We start from the raw sequence: 18,503 nt of genomic DNA on the forward strand, positions 1-18,503 counted from the left end.
TTTTCCATCATAACTGTAAGAGTTGTTTTAATTATGTAATGTTATTTCCTCTGAGCTTTATGGTCCCTTATTTGTTAGCCTGCTCCAAGTAATGACTAGCTAATTTCATCTGAAAACTTGTCTAATTTGGTCCACAGGGACACGATTTGGGTTGAAATTGTCGATGTAATTTTCTAAGTGTTGCAATGCAGTCAGAATATGTTACCGTAAATGCATTTAAGTTCGCTTGGTTTTCATTTTGCGGTAGGCAGAAAATCGAGTGTTTGCGATGGTTTTAAGTTCATGTTTAAAAAAATAGGTCATAGGTGGGCAAAAAGTTTCGCGGTGGTTTTAAGTTCGCGCTGAAAGTTCACCGCAAAAATTGTAAACATAAAACCACCGCGAACATTTCTGCATTTACATTACTTATAATGAGGGAGAAGACGGTGAAGGTTGGAAATATTAGAATCTTTATGTAAATACTAACATTTGCAGTGTAGTCAAGTAAAAGGGTGTTGAAATATGTCTAATATATGAAAATGAGCTATGTGAATATTTTACTAATGGTACCTACATGTACCTTTCTGTGTCAACTTTCAATTTAACCTTAAGCACTCTGAAGTAGCCGCTTGGCATACAATTCCCTATTGGTTACAGAGTTAGGCACCAGGGAGATGGTTAAGAGTGTGAAAATGTAGCAACAGTTACTGGTTAAAATGCATGCAGTCAGCAGGCCTGAGGAGTATACAGAAAACCTTCCATTTATATTCTTATAACTCTAAGAAGCCACTTATCTTTTCAGTTGGCTAAGATTGAATTATGATACATTTCTGTTAACCTGGAACCGTGTCTGTCCCTGGTGCTGAATTCTTGCTAACTTGATACCACTGTCTCTGTCCATGGTATTGAACACAACATCCACACTGACCACGGCAACATGCCTTATAAATCAATTCATCAGTCAATCAAGTCAATCAATCAATTACTTGTACAACAAGAGATACATGTACAACAATGAAATCTTGATCATGACACATAGAATAACTCATTGGCAGTGTCAGCGCATGTAAGGGGACATGAAAAGCCCATTTGAGAACTATACCTTGTCCGTATGCAACTTTCTGCCACACTGATTCACACATGATTGATTTGTACTGGTGCCCCCTAAGTAACCATATCAGACGTGTCAAGTCTGGAAGCCAAAGTTTATTCACCTCTGCCCTGTCTAGTATCAATCCCCCTTTAAGTGGGCCATCAGTCACTTTCAGTCTTCAATGTGTAAAATTACTACAGTCAGACATGTACTAGTGGCCAACTCTTCAAACGGACCACCTGGTCATTGATATACAGCCAAACCTGTACAAGACCCTGTTCATATTAAGCCTATCATTGCCGGTTGAACAAATTAAAAGATTTAACCGGCTTATTCGGCCGGCTATCTTTGCCCAGTATGAACGCAATTTAACCGGTTAAATAAGGGTTTTAGCAGGTTAAATTGTTTCCGTTTAACCTGCTAAAACCCTTATTTATCCGGTTAAATTGTACATATTAAGCTTAGATCTTTTGATTTATTCAACCGGCTATGATAGGCTTAATATGAATGGGCTACGAGTGACCACCACTATATATGGACCACCGGCCAATTTGATCTTTTTCTTGTGGTCCCTTAGATGATTTTCTCATTGACACAAGCATAAAGAATCCTATTGATAGTTTTTATGTACATGTACTTAGAATATTGTTATAGCTTGTTATGCTGTCCATGTCAAAATTCCAATGTCCTGTCTTGTCCTTGTCCGCAGGGCCAGCCTTTTGTAATAGCAACAGGCTAAGTTGGGAAGCCCTGGCTGTGGGCAGTTTTGACTGTATTAGGTTCAACCTCTTGAGACACCACTTTCCTTCACAAGTGTCTGTCCTTGAAGCTTCAGGTCCCCTTAGGTGATGCCTTTAGTTGTTTAAGACTTGTAATGGTCCCAGGAAGTCTTATTAAGTATTTCCATGCCTTCAGTTTGAATGGTGATGCTTTTAGTGTTACTCCCAAGACGATGCATTGCCCTTGGAATAAATTTGTAGCCAAGGTTTTCAAACATGACTTGAAAGTCGTTACACCCTTTTACACTAGAGGCTGTGACTGATCTGCAACCCCTTAGCAATCAAATATTTGACAGAGCGCTCATCTTATTTTCTCGATAGAAAACAATTTTTTACCATTTTGGGTGTTTTGCTGTCTTATAAATCATACTTTTACATCTTACTTGATTTTACAGTGACAATAAAATCAAGGGCCACACAAATCCAGTTTTGGTTGCTGTAGGGTCGTTCAGCAATTGCTATACTTAGTAAAAAGGGGGGCCTTTCTGTTGCACATGCAGAATAATGTGTTACATGTTTATACTTGATGATGCATTTTCCTTCAAATAAATTTGTTGCCAATATTTTCAAACTTGGCTTGAAAGTCGTTACACCCTTTTACACCAGAGACTGACCGATCTGCAGCCCCTGAGCAATCAAAGATTTGACAAACCACTCAACAAATCTCCAAGATAAAGAACAATCTTAGTGTTTTGTGTGTTTTCTTGTCTTTTAAATCATGAATTTACATTTTACATGATATAGCAGTTACAATGAAGTCAAGGGCCACACAAATACAGTTTTGGTTGCTGTACAGTAAACAATTGCTACTTTGTTTCACATGCAGAATAATGTGTTACATGTTTTTGCATTGTCCTTCGAACAGATTTGTCACCAAGGTTTTCAAACATGACTTGAAAGTCGTTCCTGTTTTGCATGCAGAATAATCAGACGCTCTGCAAGACAGTTGGAAGAAATAATTCCATATTTTTCTATACCTTTAGTGTGAATGATGTTCCTTTTACTCCCAGGGTGATGCATTGTCCTTGGAATAGATTTGCCACCAAGTTTTTCAAACGTGACTTGAAAGCTGTTATACCCTCTTTCCTCTAGACGCCGCAACCACTGAGTCATTGGCCTCTTAATCCATCCCTTCCTGGCACAAGTGTCTGTCCTTGAAGCTTTTAAGCTTAAAAGAGTCCCTTTGGTAACATCTTAGTTGTTTAAGACTAGTAATGGTGCCAGGAGGTCTTAAGTATTTCCATGCCTTTCCTCAATTTTAGTCTGATTGTTGATTCTTTTACTGCCAAGGTGATGCATTGTCCTTGGAATAAATTTGTCACCAAGATTTTTCAAACATGACTTGAAACCCGTTCCTGTTTCGCATGCAGAATGATCAGACACTCTACATAATAGTTCGATGAAGTATGTATAACTCCATTTGTACTATACCTTTAGTGTGAATGATTTTTCTTCTACTCCCTAGATGATGCAATGTCCTTGGAATAAATTCGTCCCCAAGGTTTTTCAAACATGACTTGAAAGTCGTTCCTGTTTCGTACACAGAATAACCAGAAGCTCTACAGTTACATCTCATAACAGCGACAGACAGTTCCATGTTTAAGGAGTACCCCCGGCTCCAAGGTGTCTACACCGGCAGGGCCGACTTACCCGGTACTTATCGCGACAGACGTGGCATCCGTTTTATACGGGGAAAGGATTTGGTAAGGTGTTCGGGGGATCACCGTTAAACTGTCAGTTCTTGTCCGGTAAGCCTGATGTATGGCTTGGTGAAGACGATGCAGTGTATCATCAGACATATATGGACATCTGTAGCATTAGCACATGTAAGTGCGTTGGGGAGTCACTTCTATCTGTATTGCTCTATTATTTGCAGTAGAAACTCGGACCATGCATATCAAAACAGTAAGGGAGAAACTCAGTCATCTATTGTACATGGAGATCGGCGGCATATTTTAGCACATGCAAGTGGGTTGGGGAGTATATTCCATCTATTTTTCTGTTCTATTTTTTTGTCAGTGGAAATTACATGATTGAAACAGCTGTTACAGTAATCACAGAAAATTAATGAGTAAACGAGGTCAGAATTTATCAAGTCTACCTGTACCTGCTACTTACTATAAGTCTAGTCTATCGGTTTTGCTCTATTTACTTTGCAGTAGGAACTCGAATCAGAACAGATAAGTGATAGAAAAACTCAGTTATCAACTATAGAAATAGAATTTAAAAACCAAGGCAATTAGAGATGGCTAACTTCACCCCTTTCAGGATAAGTGCCCTCTGTCAGAGCATACAGTAACTGCAATGCAGACAAATTGATCATCACTAGCTGTAAAGGTCCTGGGGAACGGTTGGTTCTCTTGATTTTGACAATATGGCAACAGAGTTTCCTGCCAGACTTTATATTCATGTTGAACCAACAAATTGAATAGGTGTGGCTTAAATACCTTGCCATTGGATTGCCTGATAAAATTGAGGCAGCAAAGAACACTATGAATAGACATTCTGTCGAATTGGAACAAATTTTGATTTGAGACCAGCTTTTCCTGCACATCTTTATGACAATCTCTTGGGTTGACTTGCAAGGAAGAACTAACAATAGCCTCAGTCTTCTTCGGCATTGTACTGCCTAAAAGTGAGGCAGCAAAGAAGTCAATGAATTAGACATTCTACTGTACAGGAACAAAGTTGATTTGAGACCAGCTTTCCCAGTACATATATATGACCACCACTTGGGTTGACATGCAAGGAATAAACAACAACAGAGGTCTGATACCCTAAGTCTCCTTCATCATTGTATTGCATAAAATCAGTGCAGCCCAAAATGTAATAAATAGACAATGTCTGTTGTATTAGACAATATTTCTTGTATCAAACAAATTTTAATGTGAGACCAGCTTTCCCTCTAAATCTTTATGACAACCACTTGGGTTGACTTGCAAGGAAGAACTGATATAACAGTAGTCTTCATCTTCTTCAGCATTTTATTGTCTAGAATCAAGGCAGCCTAGAAGTCAATGAATTAGACATTCTGTTGAATTGGAACAAAGCTGATTTGCGACCAGCTTTCTCTGTACATACAATTTTTGACTAGCGCTTGGGATGACTTGCAAGGAAGAGCCAACAATATAGGGCCGATGCCTTCAGTCTTTTTCACCATTGTATTGGAACAAAGTGAGTTTGAGACCAGCTTTCCCTAGCCCTGCACATCTTTTTTGACTACTGCTTGCGTTGACTTGCAAGGAAGAACTAACAATATTCAATAAAGGTTCAACGCCTTCAGTCTTGAGAGCGGACTTCCCAATAATGTCCTATGACCTTCACCTTGACCCTTGTGACCTTCAGGGCTTAGGTCCATCCTGCAATCCGTATTCATAGCTTCGTAAAATGATTAATTTAACCATTACCTTTCCCGTTATGATCCATGAAAAGTAAGACCAGATGGCTCTTACCGTTAGTGTTATTGCCGTCTCATATTGCTCCAGATTCAAGAATGGGCTGTATCAATGTAGTCAGTTGTTCCTGGGAATAGATTTTTGATTCTGGACATTTTGGGCTCTCCTTAAGGTGGCAATTTTAGCATCTGGTCAGGCTTATTTGTGCAGAGGCGATTAGTGCACACCAGTTTAATTTGTTGGTTCTTGAATTTAACGGAACAATGCTAAATTGCTAACTCAAGAATGGAGTCTGATGGTTGTATCTTGGTGCACACAATTTCAGGGAGTGACTAATATACATATAGTAGGATGCAAGTTTTCTTCCCAGCCCTCTGTTTTATGGGGGTCTATTTCAAGTTTTGAGGAAAAAGTTTTAGAATTACTTAAAGTGTCTCTCATTTTTTTCAATGTGTCCCAAAAGAGAAATGCCAACTTACACTCATAATGTAAAAACTTCCTGACATTTAAGGCTAGCTAAGTTTATACTCATTTGTTAACTTTTATGGGCAATTTGTTGGGCCGTAAATTTTGCATTATGAGCCAAGGTGGGTGTTACCAAAGTGTTTCCATCTTGCACTCGCTCTTTGAAGGCACATTCACCCCTCTGACATTTTACATGGCATTAAAACTCATGTGCCGGAAAGGCTTTGTCATATTAGCGATGGGCTTTACCGCCGTTTCCTCTCAAACACTCTGTAGTAACCTTTAGAGAAGTAGTTAAAAGTGGAGAAGAAAGTTACAGGTGAGAGAATTGATGGGTGATTCTGTGGCCATTTTCAGAAACATTACAAAATTTCAAATGGTTCAAAAGTAAAAGAGGTCATTGTTGAAGCAAATTATGCCCTGTGATTTGCAACACAAAAAACTTGTCCAACTTGAACTTATCCAAAGTTTCAACTGTACAACTCTATTCTTTGCCAAGGAATGAGCAATGAATGACAAGAAATTCTGGAGGATGAACTTCTCTTGCTGCACCTCGAAAGAGGAGGAACGATGATGATGATGATGATGAGCAATTCACTGCTTCTGTGATGTCATGCTATGCAGGTAAAACACCCTGTCTTTGTACCTGGGGTGCCAGACACCACAAGGTGGCACACGGAATTTACGCCTGCCACACTATCCAACAGGTCGCCATTATCTACTTGCCTCATGGATAGTGGGCAACCGTGGATTGGATAGTGGATAGTTAGTTAGTAGTCAGTCCTGCCACACCATAAGGTGTATAGGGCGGTGCCGATCCCCGTTTCATAGCCCAGGGCCACACTGTGGTGCAATCACTGCAGCAGGGGGCTAGTCCACTGGCAGTGGAGTGTGTTTAACTTCCATACTGTTTCAGAAGTATGTACCATTTCTATAAAGTCTTTGGTACGACTCAATGCGCCTCTTGTCCAGAGGTGTCCTACCCGGGAGTTGAACTCGGGCCTTCTGGTTCCAAGTAATCAGAACCAGATGTGGTAAGTAACAGAAGCGCAGACCACTACACCACAGGGACACCCCACTCATCTGTGGATAGTGGGAAGGGCATAAAGTTTTGGTGTGTGTGTGCAGTGCAGGATTGGGTAACAGGTCCTCCATGTGCCACCTTACAGAGTCCTATCTATCTATCAGCTTTTCATTACCTTTGCCAGGAAGGTTATGTTTTGGGTAGCATTTCTGTACATGTTACTATGTGGTCTATCAGCATAGCTCGAGAAGCTATGGATGAATTGTCATGAAATTTGGTATGTGGTTAAGTCATATTGTATCAAAGAAATTTATCAGATTTTGGCCCCCCTGGCTGTTTTCCTTGTTACGGCGGATTGAATGTCTGGTTTGGGATATCTCATTTCACTTGCCACTAGAAAAGTTCAGATTGAAATGCAGACACAGCAAAAGAGCTAGTGCCAACAGCAATCACACAGCAACAGCTTTTGAGCACAACTGCAATAAAGGCTCTCTTCATGTGTGACACCGCTTTCATGGTCACGGTGCATGCAAAGAGATAGCAATGTGTCATACTGCGTTCCATGTGTCATTTTTCACACTACCTATACAATGGTTGTAGATCCGTTGCCTTGAAGCTGTCTTAAGAGCATTTGCAAGGACCTCTTGGCTTGTCAGCTTCAGACAGACTCTTGCAAATGCAGCTTCTGTCTGCAGAATATCTTTTTGATATTTGGACATCCTAAAGACGCTACAGTCATGCTCAGATAGGAATGACAAATTGATTAATGGCTTGGCCAGTTGTTCACGATAAACATGTAAGTTGCATTGATGGCGCTCAGGTAGGATTGACATTCCGAAAATAATTTCATCAGGTTGGTAGAACATAGGATATTGGGAGTTTCTTTTAAGACAACCAGGTAATCTCACCTGCTGATGTTTCGGCGCCACCTACATCGGCTACTTATAGTGTTGAGAAGCAGTACTCCAGTCAGAAGCTCTGAAGAAGGTGTCTGACAGACACCGAAACGTCAGCAGGTGAGATTACCTGGTTGTGTTAAAAGAAACTCCAAATATCCTAAAATTGACCATTAGGCCACACCAATTCAATTTGTTGGCTCACGGATTTTACAGAATAATGCTGTGATGAAAAATCAAGTTGAAAACAGAGAGGAAAGCCTGTGCTGTAGTACACAAGTTTCAGCGAGAGAGTCAGAGTCCTCCAAACCCTCTGTTTAATCCCAGCCTCTAGCTAGATTTTTCCTATGTTTGGGAACCATGGAAATAAATTGCTGTAGCCTGATATACATGTAAGCCAGATTGGTGGTATCCAAGTGAACTTAGTATACACCTTTCTCACAAGGCGGACATGGTAGAATGAAAACGAGGCCATTGTGGCAAACATCAGACCAATCCTAACTGTCAGTTACAAATACCAGTTCAGCCAATGATTACACGATGATTAGAGAATCAACCGATGAGGAAGTGGCTGCATGTCCATCAAATATCTGCATTTTCATATTTTTAGTTTGTATTTCTATGTTTTGACGGAGGTGGGCGGGACTATGGGATCGGTCAACGTGGCTCTAAATTGTTGCATCCTTTCCGTGCATCACACTAGTTATAATATTGATGATTAGATATCATATTTTAAAACTTAGTGTGATTTAGAAGGAAAACTCAATCTGTAAATGATTTTTGTTTGTTTGCCTCATTGGTCTCGTCTTCATTCTATCATGTCCGCCGCATGAGAAAGGTGCATTAAGCATTTGGTACAGACATCCAGGCACCTGTGACCCTTGACCCTCTTGAGATAAATGTCTTATTGAATCATGCTTTTAAAAGAAGAACTGGAAATTTGGTAGGTAATTTGATGTTTCTGAAGCTTCTTTTAATTCCTATTCGTATTGAGAACTTTCCTTTGTCAGAGCTGCTTTTCTCAAGTTCAATTCAAGGTAACCCTGATTCCGTATCGAGTGTTGATTTGTTGCTTCTCGGGTCTAAAAAGATAATACTGAACTGGAACATCAACATAGTTCTGAGGGGAAACCCTATACCTTAGTACACACAGTTTCAGGGTTTAGATAGAGTGACAGTTACTATTTAAAGCTTTCCTCCTATTCTCTGTTTTCATGTTGACCTTTCGCTAAATCATCATTTTAAAAAGTTCATGAACCAAGGAAATGGTTTCATGCGGCCTTACCTCAACATCAACATAATGCCACTCCAGTTCATTTCCTTGATTCTTGATCTTTTAACAATTTAGCAAAAGGTCCAGATTCAAAACAGAGGGCTAGGTAGACATCTTGCATCTGACATCTTGTATTCCCTCCTTGAAACTGTGTTTGCCAAGATAAAGACTTTCCCCTCAGACTCTGTTTCATGTTCATCTTTCAGCTCAGCAGTTGGTTTCATTTGGTTTCGTCATTTATTTGCCCATATATAAACATAAAAACAATAATGAAATAATGGAAAATATTTAAAAGAAACATTCCAGAGGAGAAAAGAAGCCCACAGGGCTTATAAGAAATTCTGCTCCATTAACTTAACAAATATCAATTACTATGCAATTGTGATATAATAAGTAACAAACAAAGGTATAACAAATGATGAAATTAACATAAAGAACAAATATATAACAAAAGATTGATCAGCAGTATCTTTTAAATCTGAAAACCAACAAACCAAATTGGTGTGGCCTAGAAGAGAACTATGGCCATCGATCTTTCATACATGTATGTTCTCGAGTGACACTGTTTTGATGTGACAGTCATGGTTCCCTTCCTTCCCTTGAAAAACGACACGCCGCAGATGTAATCGTAACTCCCGAATGAGAAATTACAGTCATCACAGATTGTTAACATCAGACAAAAAGAGAAGAGAGTACTTAGACTCCCCATCTTCACATCCTCTTGTTTAGAGAGCTTTTAGCGTTCAGCAGAGCCATCGAAAATCGATCGGGATCCGATATTGTCCCACTTAGCAGGCTATTTGGGCCCCGGTAATGGATGTGACATTGTAGAAGACAGTGCTTTACTAACTTCATTTTTGTCTCAGAGTTGATCACAGATTACGGAGCAGAAAATGCAGACTAGCTGGGCCGCGGCCAAGAACCTTTTGATTACCGCTTTTGGGTTGGGCTGGTCCAGGACAACTCTGCGTGTGGTGTCACTCTTGAGTTGTAGACTGAATCTACCAATTGTACCTTGCAGTTCTTAGAAGTCATGCATAAGCTTTACAGTCAAACATGTAAATTATGATAATTGATGTCTCTGGGCCTTAACTCACATCTATCCCATGTCCACTCTGCTTGGAAATGGCGGCTTCAGAAATGTCAAGTTTGAGGGCAGCTGAAGGTCCAATGGCGACTGTCCAAGATTCCACCCTTCCTACTGACGTCAAGTGTCCCAAACTATTGCAGTCAAGCCTGTACTAGTGACTACATTTGTACCTCTCCATGAGGACGACCTGGCCATTGATATACAGTCAAGCCTGTACTAGTGACCACTTCTACATAAGGACCAACTGGCCATAATGATATACATGATCATGGCATCAACTTAAATCTGTTGGAAACTATATAACTACAAAAACGCAGGCAATGGCCAATGGCACATCAATATCTAGAATACACATGCATGCAGGTGGTAACTTGAGCCCTGCTATGAATTGAACCAGCCTGCAGGTGAAAAATGGGGGTAGAGTGGACAGGTCACTGCCAGAGATCATAGCCAGACAGGAACATTTGTCAGGCCTGTTCTCGGCCGGCTGAGATACAAAATCAATGCCGCCGACGCATCACTTGGTGGTCCCCGGCCCCTCTAAACGGTTTTAGATGCGAGCTGAAGACTTGTACCTGAGGCATGAAATTAACTTTGCCTGGGACGCTCTGTTAAATATGGCTGTTGGCAGTGAGGAGCATTTGCTTGACTTCTCTTGTGGACGTACCGACTGATAAGTATCTAATGCCAGCTCAGAAGAGGACTAGAAATTAAGTCATGCTTTTAAGTACCAGAGTTATCAGCCAAGGATTGACGTGTTCAAAAATTCGCATTTTCCGAGAACCATAGTAGAATGGAACACGTTGTCGTCAAGTACTGTAGGAGCATCTTCACTAATTAGCTTTAAAGAACGGTTGCAGTCAGATATGCAAAGACTAGGTGTAACAGACTGTACGGTGTAATATAACCAGCTGCTACCGCTCCGCGTGCCTGCAAAGCCGGTGTGTTACGCCTAATGGCAGTTGTACCGGCTATATAGATACAGATACAGGGCCACACAACTTTATTTCCTAGGCTCTCGGACATTTAAAAAGAATCTTGGAGTAAAACTTGAATCTGACCCCCTGAAACTTTGTGTACCCATTAAAGTAAAGACTCTCCTTTCAGACTCTGTTTTCATGTTGATTTTTCAGTACAATCTTTCAAATCAGAGAACCACCAAATTAAATTGGTGTGGCCTAACGAGGATTCACTTGATTGTATTCTCTGGTGGAGCTTCTGGACATATTTTCCAATGATTCACAACACTTTTAAAATGATTTTAAAAGCATCATTTTTCCTTTCATAGGTGATAATAAAAAAAGTTAAATTGAATTTCTTGCTTCTTTGATTGGAAAACAGAGCCTGAGGGAAAGGTTTCTGCCTTGGTTCAAATAATTTCTCTGTGAATGTACTATTAGTCAAATTTTCAAATTCAATTTTTTCTCCCAGTTCTCTTTTTTGATGTTATTCTCTTGCTAAGATCTACAGTAAAATGCCCTTGAACCGGTGAAAGCAATTGGTGTGGCCTAAAACAATACTTTTTCCTACCTGTGTGTAGTAAAGAAAGGAGTTGTGTCAGCGATTGACAAGCAAGTGACATGCATTTGACAGTTGTTTTGCCTTTTGATACACTGTACTATAGAGAAAGTGTGTTCTTTTAACGCACGCATGGTTTTCAAATGGATATGAATGTGCACTGGAAACATGGTGTGAAATTGAAAAGACTGTTCCACCCTTTTGTCATGCCAAAGAAAAGTAAAAGTTCATCAACCATCCATGTCTGTAGATGACTCACGACCATACATCACAGAGAGACTCAACTATATGTTGCAGATATGATTTGTTTCTTTTGCATGGCTGCTAAACTGCCTTAAGGCATCATCATCATTGACGTCCCTCCGTCTGAACAGACGATGGCACGCGCCCACTCCTGAAGCAGGTCCTCCGGTGGCTGTGCAGTCCGATTGGCAAGTGGCAGTCCCTGCTGCAGCCCTCACAGATAAACGTGCCTTAAGGCATAACACACCAGTTTTGTACAGTAAGCAAAAGCTGCATAAGACCAGACTGTAAGGTTTCATCCACACACACTGGGATGGACGGACCCCTACTCTTTTCAATAAGTGTGGTGGGTTCCGTAACCCGCTAAAAGTATGACTCTATGATTTGTTTGTTTTGCCTGACAAGTAAACCACTTTAAGGCCTTCTGTACTGGAAGGACAAGCTATATAAGACCAGACTGTAAGGTTTGATCAACTCACCAGGATGGACCCCTAATGTTTTCAATAAGTAAGGTGGGTTCTTTAATGTGTTTGAGGTGTGGCTTACCTTAGACATGGGGCTTCCGGCTTTATGTCCTATTCAAGAGGATGTCCCTAACTGAAGCAAGGTACTCATTTTGACATGCGAGGGCATTGGTGTCAAGTGCCTTTTGCAAGGGCACTTCATTTGGGACCTGCTAGGGATTCAAACCCAGAACCTTTTAGATTCTAAGTCAACAACCTAAACACAAAACCACCTTGCCACCTTTGATACAGTCTGTATGCAGCTCCAACAATTGGTATTTGCACATGTACTATGTTACTATTGAATTGGCTGACTAACTATTAGCTTATCTGTTTTCAACATTATAATTTCTGTATTACTTTCCTCCATTTTATCTATGTGATACTCTTTTCAAATTTCAAATTAGATCTTATCTTTATGTTTGTAACATTCTCATTCTAAAATGAAAGACGCTAGAATCAAATCAGTTGCAGAATGATCATGCTAGATATGAATCATATGATATAACAGTATGTAATATTGTATGACATGTAATACTACAGATAATCCAATAGAAACTCTTTCCCACTAATGAAACTAATTTGCGAGTTTGGCATATATTCGCTCTTCTTGACACTCCTAATTATTGTTCTTGATCATAATAAAAACCTGTTGCAATCCCATTATTGCACTCCGTTTTTCATTAAAAGTGTCATGATACATTACAATTTGGCACGCAATTCATCTGAATGTTTCCAATAACAAGGGACCATACAATGAGCTCTTAAAATCCATGTAACTTGCAGCCAAAGGCAAATATTCATCCCTTTTGACAGGTAAAATCATTGCCGTTAATCATGATATCAAGAACTTTTTACATCTTGTATCACTCATTAAGAACAGAAGAGTATGTCCAGATTAGACATGTACCTCATTTAGAATATTACAAATGCAGTCAAAACTGCATAGGAAAACCACTCAGGGGACAAATAAAATCAGGTCTATTTGGACAGACGGTCACCATAGACAAGATTCTAAATGCCTGTGTCAATGGTAAAAGTGGTCATATGGCCAGGTGGTCCTGATATGTCAAGGTGGTCACTAGTACAGGTTTGACTGTGTATGAATGGCCAGGTGGTCCTTATGTAGAGGTGGTCACTTGTACAGGTTTGACAGTATTTCAATGGCCATGTGGTCCTTATGTAGAAGTGGTCACTTGTACAGGTTTGACTATAATGATTTGGCACACTTGTATTGCTTGATGTCAGTAGCAAGAGTGGAAACTTGGACAGTCGCCATGAGACCTTCAGCTGCCCTTAAACTTGACATTTCTGAGGCCTCCACTCCAAGTAGAATGGACATGGGATTGATTTGACTTAAAGCCCCCAAGACATCAATTTGTCGGTTGTGTTAGTGCAGCCTAGTGTCGGCTTGTTTCCCGTAGGGCTTGTATAGGGTCCTGTCAATAATGTGTGGTCCATTGGTTAGTGTGTGTCAGTGCGAATGTTATTCAGAACACTAAGGACAGGGGTGGCAAAGTTTGAATGTAAGTCAGCACTAGGGACAGGGATGGCAGTATGTGTGTGTATGTGTGTGTCCGTGTGTGTGAATGTCATTCAGCACCAGGGACAGGGATGGCAGTATCAGAGGGAGTATCATTCAGCACCAGAAACAGGGATGGCAGTGCCAGTATAAATTGATTTCAGCACCAGGGACAGGCATGGCAGTTCCAGTTTAAATGTATTTCGGCACCAGTGACAGCATTTGCTTGTGTTTTCATAGTTATATATTTCCTTATGGTAGTCATGTTCATCATAGAGTGACAGGAATTGATCAATGGACACTTGTTATATTAATCAACCTTATTTGCATGACTAATGAACTACAATTAAACAAGACATACAAGACATAAATCTAGATCTTTCAACTCTTGTTATGTATGCAGCGGAAGAATATATTTTCATTAAGTCCATGTAGAATATGACACAGTGTCATTTCAGATACCATCTTATATGTCTTCTAAAACTGAGACTTGATGTCAACTAGAAAAACTCTCTTCTGTCAAAGAACAATGGTTAAATCCAACTTGAGAAGCCTTTCCCTTTTAACTAGACAACTCTCTCTGACTTCCAGATCCCGGGTGGGATTTGTCAGGTTGCTCTAATAAGTGGTACACATTTGATTTCCGTTCCCTCGCAATCCCCAGTGGATCTCGGACAGCTCAGTTCCAGTAGACAAGGCAATATACGGCAAATCCTCCACTCAACTCCGCAGGCGCTCTGTCATTTTTCTGCTCAATTTGCGGCCGGGAAAATGAGGATGGAGCACGCTACAGTGGAGATGAGGATTACCTCGTAATAAAGCTGGAAATGACGGGTGAACAGTTTTAAACATGCCCTGGGTACCGAACACAAGTCTCCATAGAGATCGTTCATTTCACATTCCCTATAAAAGACAGGTACAGCCCCAACCGAGATGTCCCCAACCCAGGATTGAACCACAGGCTTTTTGGAGATTACCTCGTAATAAAGCTGGAAATGACGGGTGAACAGTTTTAAACATGCCCTGGGTACTGAACACAAGTCTCCATAGAGATTGTTCATTTGTTCGTTTGTTGAAACCCTTGTATCCCTGGTGGCATATAGGGCAGCAAGTTTCCTTGCTGTTTTAATAGCATTGTATATTTTTACAGCGATGGATCTGGATGGAATAAAGCTGGAAATGATGGGTGAACAGTTTTAAACATTCCCTGGGTGCTGAACACAAATCTCCATAGACATCAGTCACTTGTTCAGATCCTTGTAGTGCCTAGTGGCACATAGGTCAGCAAGTTTCCTTGCTGTTTCTGTGGCAGGGTATACTTCTACAGGGAGGGGGTGCCGGCCCTTTAATGCACTCAATGCACCTCCTCGAACATGGGACTCTCATTTTACATCCCTTATAAAGTTTGACATATTGGTAACATGGCTATTGTACACATTACAAACCTGCTAAAGAATGTTTTCCATGACACTTTGTGAAATATGGCACTCCTTTGTAATATGATCCAAAACAGCCTGCGGTGTTTGTTGGAACAGTATTTAATTTTTCATCGGATTACCAATAATTGTGCCTTTGATGGGTAATCAATAAGTTTTAATTAGACCGTATATCACAAGTGCTTCATCCCCTGGGTGCATTCCGAGTTAGAGATTAAAGCCAGAATCAAGCCTTTGTTGTGAATGAATTATTTATCAATGACAAACAAGTTGAAAGATTACCTGCCGCTTAGGGTTAGCTACAGATTTAGGTTAGTGTGTAGGCTTTGTATGTTCTGTGCCTCATGAAAATTTAATGAAGACACATTGACGTTTGGTCAATGGTAATCTGTGATTGAAATGAAAACAAATCTACAACTTAAATAAAAGCCCACAGTCCTACCAATCAATCACGTGTGTTTTCTGCATACTCTGAAATTTGGGGCCATTGTTCAATAAGCTGTGAGCTTAGCCTCCCCAATCCTTGCCAGCAGAAAGAGCTTACTGCAGGCTCTTAGCATATGTATACATAACCCCATTCACACCCAAAAACTATCACATATCTTATTTGAAGTGATAGGGACATTGTACAACATTTACTGTAACATCAACTAATATTCTTCCAGATACCCTGAGACTGTCTAATTTCAAAACAGTATGTCGTTGAGGCCTACTTGAAAATGTCTTGAACACCTGGATATCTGAAGTTACTCAAATTAGTAAATGCCCTATTAGTAGATCTCATTGAATTCATTATCTTTTTAATGTTATAGTCTTAAGGTACCTGCCAAAATACCGAGAGTTGGCATTGCACAAGGGTGAAGACTAGTACGGTACAGGTGCTACACAGACAAAAATCTTGGTAAATCCAGTGTTTTTATGTTTGAAATTGCAATTAGAATCTATCCTGATATTTACAGTAATTCATTCATTAGTCCTTTCAATTCATTAATTCATTCATTAGTCCATCCATTCAAATTGCATCTTATACTTACTGAAATTCATTGTTTGCGGTGCTGCTGTCAGCCAGAAGTCTGTGTGAATGTTGTGTTCAGCACCATGGACAGAGAGGGTGGTGTGAATGCAACCATCATTCAGCACCAAGGACAGGGACATGGAGTTGTGATTCAGTTTAGCTATACTGAAAAGCTACTCTCAACAAAGGGGGGGGGGTGTCCCTATGGTGTAGTGGTCTGCGCCTTTGCTACTCTGCCACATCTGGTTCAAATTACTTGGACCAGAAGGACTGGGGTTCAAGCCCCAGGTAGGACACCTCTGGACAAGAGGCGCATTGAGTCATACCAAAGACTTAATAGAAGTAGTACATACTTATGAAACAGTATGGAAGTTAAACGCACTCCACTGCCAGTGGACTAGCCCCCTGCTGCAGTGATTGCACCACAGTGTGGCCCCAGGGCTATGCAACGGAGATGGGCACCGCCCTATACATCAATTATGGTGTGGGGGGAGTTTAACTTTTTTTTTAAAACTCTCAACGAAGAGGATAGGCACTCCTTAACCCCCTAACAGGACACGTTTGAATACACCTGTAAGTAGTCAACTCCACTGCGTGAAGTTCTTGCGATACCCGGTCTTGCTGATGTGACAAACTCACGGCTTAGCGCTTCCTCGTGTTTGACAAAAAGGGATCAATTTTACTCATTCCCGGTGACAAGTTAAATTAGATTCCTGATGGATGGTCCAGGCATGGATCCCCACAAAATTGCCAAAGTGGTAGAGTGTCATCTATCAAGTGTTTAACAAACCTTAGGCTGGTAAGCCACGAGTTTCATTTTTAATGAGAATTTGTAAGACTGGCAGAATAAAACGCCATTAAGATTTTCCACCTGGAAAGATGTAACTGCAAATTAGTGGGTAGAAGATGTGAGGAATGTGGTAATAGTGACTATAATGAACTACTTGTCTTAAAAGATCCACTTAAAGTGGAATTTGTTACAGGCTGATCAATTTGAGAAAGTGATAGGAACGGGATAAAAGTTTTGAACTAGTTCTGTTCACTTATATAAACCTGCTGATTTGTATGCCTTTGGCAGACTACACGTTTGATAAGTGGCCATTATCCAATAAAGTTCTGAAGTTATTACTTGGAAAGTACTTTTCTTGCAATTGCTCTTAATCTAGATTAAGTTTGTGATAGCTGGGAAGCTTTGCTAGCTGTGCAGTTACAATATGTTACAATTACCTGAATCCTGTTTCGAGATGTGATTTTTACCAATTCTGTATCTGGATAGCCAGTTTATCTGCCTTATGTCATTACACAAAAGCTCAATTGATGTTAAGAATAGAAGAAGGGTTTTGAATACACTTTTGATTTTTTAGTGGAAAGGGTGAAGGAAAAACACATCACAGTTTTGCAATAAAACACTTAACTTCTGCAAATATAATGTGGAGTCATTAACACATATATCAGTCCTTATTATCAATATGACTGGAGTTCAGTGTATGAGACACTGCTTATAACAATGAAATCTGTGTGATTGTCGTGTTCAGTACCATGGACAAAACCAACCATGGACAGCACCAAGGACAGGGATGAACATGAAACTGTATGTTTAAGAAAATTTTCAACCACAAGCTATTTTTGATGAGTACAGCAGAGCATCCTTTCCTGAAGGATTGAAACCCAAAACAGTGGCATTGAAATTGTATGAGCGACTACATCTGGAGACTTGAACTTAACCTTTTGGTCTAGAGGCAGGGTCACTAACCCCTGGAGCACTCACACTCCGTACATGACAGACAAGGCTCTAGTTAGGAGAGGTTGACAAAATCTTTAAAGGTTAAGCGTGTGAATCATTTCTCCATAGTCTATAGACATCTTGTTAGCTTCTCATCCTGATAGACCCTTGGTAGCTTGGAGCAGTGCCAGCTGGCAGCCTTTCAGAAATACCTGAAGCATCAACCAAGTAGAAAAGAGAGATATATAAGTCTGCACCACTTTAGGCTTTTTTGATGCTTTATTCTAAGTATCAACTTCTATTTATGTGTGATTGTTGTTGTGAATACGTTTTAAACATAAAATTTGTAATTGTGGCTGTCATTCAGCACCAAGGACGCCAGGAACAACTGTGTCAGTGTGAATCTTATACAGAGATGGCGGTGTCAGAGTGAATACTGGTAAACACCAACATCCCTATACCAGGTGCTGAAGAACATCCACACTGTCATTCAGAACCAGGGACGGGGATGGCAGTGTCAGTATGAATGCAATTCAGCACCAAAAACAG

This window comes from Branchiostoma lanceolatum, chromosome 6 (assembly GCF_035083965.1).
Source record: "Branchiostoma lanceolatum isolate klBraLanc5 chromosome 6, klBraLanc5.hap2, whole genome shotgun sequence".
In the NCBI taxonomy this organism is placed as follows: Eukaryota; Metazoa; Chordata; class Leptocardii; order Amphioxiformes; family Branchiostomatidae; genus Branchiostoma; species Branchiostoma lanceolatum.